Consider the following 9,519-nt stretch of genomic DNA (forward strand, 5'->3'; position numbering starts at 1 on the left):
GAGGCCGTCAGTGATCCTTTCACGGACTTTGTCAGTGGGCCGCTCAAGGTCCCTGTCATTGATGCATTTGAGGAACCATTAATGGACTTGGTCACGTCGTATGCTGTGGATCCAGTCATCGAAGCAAACAGCATTCCATTTAGAGTGGATTCCAAGTCAAGGTTCCATGCTCCAGCAAAGGAAGTGTTAAGGGACGCTTTCAAAAAACTATCTAAAAGGCCGTCCAGATTCCCATAAAGGATTTTATCTGGGTAACCTGCTATGGAGCCATCAATTTCTCCATTTAGCGAGTAGTCCACTGTCCATTTCGTTGACTCGCTTAATGATCCTTCAATGGAGCCAGACAGTGAACCTTCCAGAATGCCTCTTATTTTCCCGGATAGAGGTCCAAACTTGATGTCGCCGTCTAATTTGGCATCCAGGGAGGGAGTAAGAGAGGCGATGAAAGCTCTTGCCCAAGAGCTCAGAGCGGAGTCGCTGAAAAGTCGAGCGAAATGTCCTCTCGTCTGTGTGGCAGTCATGGTAAAAAAATAACCCAACCTTCCTAGAGCCGGGGAACAGGAACCAGGCAGTTAGTCACAGAGTCTGTGAATCTTAGTTTTTGTGCCTTTGAGTGTGAGACTGTGAGTAGTAGTTTCTGAGTGCGTCCTTGTGATTCTGAGTCCGTAGTTCTTTCGGCAGGTTGATCTTATTGTTATGAGTTGTAGTTTACCAGCGCTTCTGTCTTTATGGGCTATGTCATGCTTTCAATTTGACAATGTGTCAGTCAGACAATTCATATGTTCGTCGGAGAATGATCGGCTATATATCTTATCAAACAGTGTCAGGTCAGTCAGCCATCTACCTACCTATCCATTACTCTGCTTATAGAGAAACCGCTTCGGGCCATGTCAGTTTATGATGAAAATTGATCAAAATTCTAACAGAAATGTTGAGTGATTTGGTCATGAATAACAAAGACATTAAAAACACCTTGACACATATTGATTACATTAGGAGTTATCATATACTTCAAAATAAATTGAATAAAAAAATCTTTACAAAATAAACATACGTATACACTCATACAAACAAACATACGAAAAACAAACACACGTAAACACAAACACACGAAAATACTGATATATCTTCTACCCTTGTGTTAACGTTTTAAGGTCACTATAATCATCGGTAAATTTGTCTGGCTAGTCATTTGTTGTTCCATCTAAAAGTTTATCACCAGTAAATTTGTTTATTGTATAATTTCATATCTCAACGATTGAATAAATAAGTTATTGCACATATTATATTTGAGTAGCTCAGGCCATGAGAGAGTCTCCTAAAGTAAATTTCTTCAAACCGTCTACTCAGTATGCCTTTGGTTATTCAGGTGCATATACAAGTAGGTATAAAGAAATTATATTTATCAACATAAAAACACGCAAACACACATACACATACATTCGCAAACGACTCGACTGCATAGTGGTAGCTTTCGTAACCGCTACTATAGCGGTCCGAGTTCTCTCTCTTTCTCTCTCTCTCTCTCTCTCTCTCTCTCTCTCTCTCACACACACACACACACACACACACACACACACACACACACACACACACACACACACACACACACACACACACACACACACACACACACACACACACACACACACACACACACACACACACACACACGGCTCAGTGGCGGATTGGTAAAGCACTGGCCCCACAAGACAGAGAACCGGGGTTCGATTCCCTGGCCGGGCGGAGATAAGTTGGGTTTGTCTCCTTTCACGTGTAACCCCTGTTCACCTAGCAGTGAGTAGGTACGGGACGTTAGTCAAGGAGTTGTGACCTTGCTGTCCCGGTGTGTGGTGTGTGAGTGGACTCAGACCTACCCAGAGATCGGAAAATAATGAGCTCTGAGCTCACTGCCGTAGGGTGGTGTCTGGCTGTCTCGACAGAGACTGCAGCAGATCCGAGGTGAATACACACACACAAACACACACGCAAACACACACACACACACACACACACACACACACACACACACACACACACACACACACACACACACACACACACACATACACACGCACACACACACACACACACACACACACACACACACACACACACACACACACACACACACACACACACACACACACACACACACACACACACACACACACACACACACACACACACACACACACACACACACACACACACACACACACACACACCCGGTGGTGCAGTTGGTAGAGCGCTAAACTGCTAGCATGGTGGTGCCCGTAGTATTTGGTTCGACTCCTGCCCAGGGCCGAAATTATTTCGGAACCGCTGCGCTTCGGTACCGCTGTGCATTTCAAAGCCTTCCTCCTCCCTCTCAGGTCAGGTCAACTGGGTAGCTGCTTCAGTTAGCGATATGGCGAGTGAGTGTGTCACTGTGTTCAGCGCCGAAGAGGTTCAATCTCTACTTAGCAGAATTGAAGCCTTGGAGGATGCTGTTAAGTGCCTTAAAGAGGAGAATCGAGTTCTCCGCTCGAAGGCCCATAATACGGAAGACAAAATTAGCGATGAGCAGGGATGGAATACGGTGAGAAATAAGATGCGGAAAAGTGAAAAAAAGTCTTCACCAGCCCCACTGAAATGCTAAAAATCGTTTCAAGTGTGGCGAATCTGCAGGAAGAAGGAACTAATGAAATCCAAGAGAAGAAGGAAAGGGCAGACGCTGGATCCCTGCCCACGGGTAAGATTTTGGTAGTTGGGGACAGTCAAGTGCGGTATTTAGACAGGGTTTTTCTGCGACAAAAGATAGGAAACATAGGACTCTGTTGTGTTTCCCTGGCGCGGGCATAGGATATGTTAGAGATAGGATAGAGGAGTGTCTAGTAGGAGAAGGTAAGGACCCAGTAGTTTGCTTAAGTGCCGGAGGAAATGATATAGGTAAGCTAGGGAGTGAGGAATTATTTGCGCGGTACCGGGATGCGCTAGACAAGATCAGGAATAGGGGAGGTGTTCCTGTAGTATGTGGAATCCTTCGAGGCGCAGAGTTGGAGGCATGTGGGCATTCCAGGGCTACTACAATGAATTGCAGGCTTGCAAAACTGTGGAAGGCCAATGGATGGGCATTTGTCGACAACTGGGACCGCTTTTATGGTAAGAAGCACCGATAAACAATGGACGTAGTGCACTTGTCTACAAGAGGAGTTAGGCTGCTTGCTGAATCCCTTGAGCGAGAGAAGGAGGCATCCTACAGGGTTTTTTCGGGTAGATTATGTGGGAGAAGGGGGGGAAGTATCGGAATATAGTTTAGGCAATAGAAACAACTTAGAGGACTGTGTAAAAAATCACCAAAGCAGGTGGAGGGAAGATAAACTTAAAGTTTACTATACAAATAGCAGGAGCATAATTAACAAAATTGATTTGCTGCGAGGTAAAGCATGCGTAGAAAATTTCGATATTATAGCTATTACTGAATCCTGGATCAACATGGCTGATAAACATTTTCTTCCGGAAATCGAAATAGAAGGATATAAGTTTTTTCATAAGGATAGGGTCGGCAGGAATGGGGGAGGTGTAGCACTTTTCGTTAAAAATACTTTAAACTGTATTGTCAACAATTCGATTAAGGAAGAGGACTGTACGGAATCTATTTGGGTAGAGATTATAGGCAAGAATAAGAAAGCTATTATTGGCGTCTTGTATAGGCCTCCTAACCTCAGCATTGAGCAGACTGATTCCCCTGATTCATGAAATTCACAGAGCGTCCCAGTACAAAAACGTTGTTATCATGGGAGATTTTAACTATAGAAACATTGACTGGGAAACTTTAATAGGAGATCATGAAGCGAAGGAATTCCTAGATGTGGTGCAGGATGATTTCCTAAAAACAAATGATTACCGATTCTATGAGGGGACAAAATACCCTGGACTTAATTCTAACAAATAATGAGCACCAAATTAGCAGCATAATAGTGGGAGATAGTCTAGGCTTTAGCGATCATCAAGAAATAAGATTTAATGTTATTTGGGAAAAAATAAAAAGTACGAATAACGTTCAAGTACCAGACTTCAGGAAAGCAAACTTTGACAATATAAAAACCTATTTGAAATTGAATACGAAAAGCCAGGTGGACGTTTCAGACATTCTTGATTCTCGTTGCGGGGCTAGTCAGGTGTGGGGTCATGGACGGTAAGAAGCTTACCTTAGGTCAGGTCTGGGTCAAAGAAGGTACTACGCATACCTCAGGTCAGGTCAATTCGGGGCGAGGGCCCAGCATTCAGGTCAGTAATCTAAATGACATGTATAACAATCTAACTGATCTAATTATTAATGCACAAAATACATTTATCCCCCTAAAGTCAATACGGAAAAATAGTAATACTCCCAAAAATTGACGGACAGATTGAAACATGAGATCGGAATGAAAAGAGGACTTTACGTAAAAATGAAAAACGGGGAATCACACCTTAGATCAAGATATAACGAAATGGCAAAGCTGGTTAAAAGGAATACACGTTCAGCGAAACGTAATTATGAAATCAAGGTTGCCAGTCAAGCAAAATCCAACCCAAAGGGTTTCTTTCACCTCTATAGAACAAAAAATAAAGAAAGAATAGGACCAATTAAAAACGATGAAAATGTCATGATTGAATCGGAAGAAAAAATGAGTGAGGAGTTTAACAATTACTTTCTATCGGTATTTACTGATGAGAGGTTAGATAAAGTACCTGACTGCGATCCGATTTTCAGAGGGGATGAAGAAAGTAGTCTAACTAATATCAGCATTAGTAAAGAGGAAGTAGTCAAGCAGATTGACAGACTTAAAGCTACAAAATCTCCGGGTCCAGACGAAATTTTTCCAAGAATGCTTAAAGAGTGTAAATTTGAAATCTGCGACCAGTTAACTGAAATATTCAATAAATCGGTAGACACTGGTTCTGTTCCAACTGCTTGGAGGCAGGCAAACGTTGTTCCTGTTTTTAAGAAGGGAGATAGATCGTCTATATGCAACTACAGGCCAATCGGTTATAGGAAAAATGCTTGAATCAATAATAGTAAATAGACTCAGAGAACACATTGAAGGGCATAATTTAATTCGTGTTTCACAGCATGGTTTCTCCAAGGGTAAGTCATGTGTGACTAATCTTCTATCCTTTTACACTAAGGTATATAAGGCGGCAGACAACAATGAAAATTACGATGTTATTTACCTTGACTTTAGCAAAGCGTTCGACAAAGTGCCACACCAAAGACTACTAAATAAAATCAAAGCCCATGGCATAGGAGGAAAAGTGTTAGAATGGATTAGAGCTTGGATTAGTAACAGAAAGCAACGGGTCACCATAAATGGAATAAAATCTAGGTGGGGCAATGTTACTAGCGGGGTTCCCCAGGGCTCGGTTTTGGGTCCCTTGTTGTTCATTATGTAAATAAAACGACTTGGACGAAGGGTTAAATAGTGATTGTTAGTAAGTTTGCGGACGACACTAAAATAGGACGCCTAATTAGGTCAGGAGACGACGCCAGATTCTGCAGGATGACCTTAATAAGCTGTTAACATGGTCGGTGAAGTGGCAAATGAACTTCAATATCTCTAAGTGTAGCGTGTTAAACGTAGGGCTACACAACCCCGAAAATAGATACAACTTAGATAACACGTTTTTAGAAAAATCTGAGTGCGAGAGGGACTTGGGAGTTCTGGTGAGTCCGGAACCTTAAAACCAGGAAGCAGTGTATTAGCGCCAGAAATAAAGCTAACAGAGCATTAGGCTTCATTGCTAGGACGGTAACGAATAGAAGTGCAGAGGTAATTATTAAACTCTACCTAGCGATAGTTAGACCCATCCTTGACTATGCGGTACAGTTTTGGTCTCCGTCCTACAGAATGGACGTAAATTCATTAGAATCAGTACAGAGAAGAATGACCAAAATGATACAAGGACTCGGAAATTTGCCTTACGAAGAGAGGCTTAGGCACCTAAACTTACACTCTCTGGAAAGACGCAGAGTGCGGGGTGATCTAATAGAAGTGTTCAAGTGGATCAAAGGCTATAACAAGGGTGATGCAAACAAAGGTCATCATAATAAAACAACAGGGCAGGACTCGCAGTAATGGGTATAAACTGGACAAATTTAGATTTAAGAAGGAAATAGGCAAGAATTGGTTTACTAATAGGGTGGTCGATGAATGGAATAAACTTAGTAACCATGTAGTAAGCGCTAAAAACTATCAGTTGTTTTAAAAAACGATTAGACAACTTTATGGATGGGGATGACAGGTGGTGATGGATACGGAGCTGCCTAGTGTAGGCCTTATGGTCTTTTGCAGTCTCCTTTATTTCTTATGTTCTTATGTTCTTCAAAGCATAACATTGCCTTAAAAATAATTTTTATTTCACTATAAAAGTTCATATTAACTTATACTGCATTGACTTAGCCACTCACTCTCTCCATTTCTAATCCTGAAACATGCTCTTCAACTCTTGTAAAAACTCTTGAAAGCTCCTAAAAGCTTTCCTCCTATCCCATTTATCTGCAATACCTCCTACAGTGCCTTCCTGTCTACCCTATCATAAGCCTTTTCCAAATCTATAAAAACCCAAAAAACATCCCTACCTTTTCCTATAGCTTTTTCACATATCTGTCTTACAAAAAAAAAAAAAAAAAAATCTGATCTACGCAACCCCTACCTGCCCTAAACCCACACTAGTCCTCACCATTTACTCCCTCTGTTACTCTCCTAATCCTCTCAATCAAGACCCTCTTATAAGGTTTCCGAACTACTCTTAACAATATATATATATATATATATATATATATATATATATATATATATATATATATATATATGTATGTATATACATATATATACATATGTATATATACATATATATATATGTATCTATATATATATATATATATGTGTGTGTGTGTGTGTGTGTGTGTATGTGTGTGTGTGTGTGTGTGTGTGTGTGTGTGTGTGTGTGTGTGTGTGTGTGTGTGTGTGTGTGTGTGTGTGTGTGTGTGTGTGTGTGTGTGTGTGTGTGTGTGTGTGTGTGTGTGTGTGTATTCACCTTGTCTTTGGTCTTTGGATCACGTGTTGGACTCGTGATCGACAGCTATTTCCCTCCCGGAAGAGAGCTCAGAGCTCGTAGGTCCGATCTATGGGTAATGCTATGACCTTACACACACACACACACACACACACACACACACACACACACACACACACACACACACACACACACACACACACACACACACACACACACACACACACACACACACACACACACACACACACACACACACACACACACACACACACACACACACACACACACACACACACACACACAGACACACACACACACACACATTATGCTTTTTAATCCACCCAGGCATTTACTCGCTCCTCTTAATCTTCATTCTACCCCCTCTCCACTCCTCCCTTTCCTACCACATTCGCACCCAAGTATCTGAAACTATCCATTTCCTTCAGTCTCTCTACTATAATACTCACTTTTAGTCTGCTGCCACTTCCACCCCTTGTATATATAATGAATTATATATATATATATATATATATATATATATATATATGTATACATATATGTATATATATATATATATATCCGTATATGTGTGTTTGTGTATATATATACATACATATATATGTATATCTATCTATCTACCTATATATATATATATATATATATATATATATATATATATATATACATATACATATCTATATATATATATATACATATATAGATAGCCCCACAGGACACATTGCTAAAAGTAAAAGGAAAGGCATAAGAGGGTCTGGAAGTTCTTGGACCAGCACCTTAAGGCTTGGGTCTTTTAATGTGCGTGGATGTGGTACAGATGAGAGTAAAAGGGAAGAGATAGATTGTATGTTTTTGAGAAGAAAGATGGATGTGTTGGCTTTGAGTGAAATTCAGCTGAAAGGGAAGGGCGATTGTAAGTTTGGGAGTGTAAGTGGGAGGTTATCAGGAGTGAAGAGAGGGCGAGGGAGGGAAGGGGTGGCTATACTAGTAAGTGAAGAGATAGGTAAACGTGTAGTGGAGTGGAAGGAGGTTTCCTCAAGGATAATGTGGATGAAGGTGAAACTTGGAAAGGAGATGTGGGTTTTTGTAAGTGCATATGGGCCTGGCAGTGAGAAGAGTGTAGAAGAAAGGGAGGCCTTTTGGATAGATTTAAATGAGTGCATAGAGGGTTTAGGGAGAAGTGTAAATGTAATAGTACTGGGAGACCTTAAAGCTAGGGTAGGAAAGGATCCAATTGATGGAGTGGTTGGGAAATGTGGAGTTCCAGGAAAAAATCGTAGTGGAGAGTTGATGGTGGAAATGTGTCTAGAAAGAGAGTTGATGATAGCAAATACAGTGTTTCGGAAGAAAGTCAAGCATAAGTACACATGGGAGAGGGTGGTGGAGGGAAGGGTGGTAGATAGAGCTTTAATGGACTATGTAGTGGTAAATAGGATTATGATAGGAAGAGTTAAGGATGTACATGTGCTAAGGGGAGAGGGTGGGGGAATATCAGATCATTTTCTGGTGGAAGGTAAGTTGAGAGTGGAGGACAGATGGAGAAAGAGGAAAGGGACAAAAGGTAGGGAGGTTCTTTAAATGAAGAGGAAAAGGAGAGGGAGTACAAGAAAAAGCTGAAGGAGGAGTGGGAGGGAGTGAAGGATAGAGTAGAGGTAGGTGTGGAGTAGGAATGGGGATGGTTTAAGGAGGGAGTCACAAAGTGTGCAAAGATGGTGTTTAGAACAAGAAGGACAGGAGGAAATAGAAGGAAGGGTAGTGAATGGTGGGATGAGGAAATGAAGAAGGTTGTAGAAGAGAAGAAACGAGCTTACATAGATTGGTCATAAAATAGGACGAGGGAGTCATATGAGACGTACAAAGAAAAGGAAAGAGAAGTAAAGAAAAAGGTAAAGGAGGCAAAGAGGAGAGTATGACAGAAAATTTTGAAAGTAATAAAAAGATGTTTTGGAAAGAAATTAGGAGAGGAAGAGGAGGCGAATCAAGTAGAGAAGAAAAGGTAAAAGGTGCAGATGGAGAGGTGATAATGGAGGAGAGGGCAGTAAGGGGAAGATGAGCAGAATATTTTAGGGAGTTGCTAAATGTGAAAGAGGATAGGGAGGGAAAGATAGCTGCAGTGGGAAATGCGAAGAAAATGACCGTGATGAGTGAGGAGAATGGAGGAGAAATAAGGAAGGATGAAGTGAAAGCAGCAGTTAAGATGATGAAAGCAGGTAAGGCACCTGGTCTAGATGGATGCCATGCAGAATGTCTTAAAAAAGGAGGTACAGTGTTGGTGGACAGGTTGGTGAGGTTATTTAATGTTTGCTGGAGAGAAGGTAGTGTGCCGGAGGACTGAAGGAGTGCTTGTATAGTTCCACTTTACAAGGGAAAGGGGGACAAGTGTGAATGTAGTAGTTTCAGAGGGATTAGCTTGTTAAGTGTAGTTGGGAAGGCTTATGGGAGGATCTTGATTGA

This window comes from Oratosquilla oratoria, unplaced genomic scaffold (genome assembly GCF_046742065.1).
Source record: "Oratosquilla oratoria isolate Oo_2021 unplaced genomic scaffold, ASM4674206v1 SCAFFOLD80, whole genome shotgun sequence".
In the NCBI taxonomy this organism is placed as follows: Eukaryota; Metazoa; Arthropoda; class Malacostraca; order Stomatopoda; family Squillidae; genus Oratosquilla; species Oratosquilla oratoria.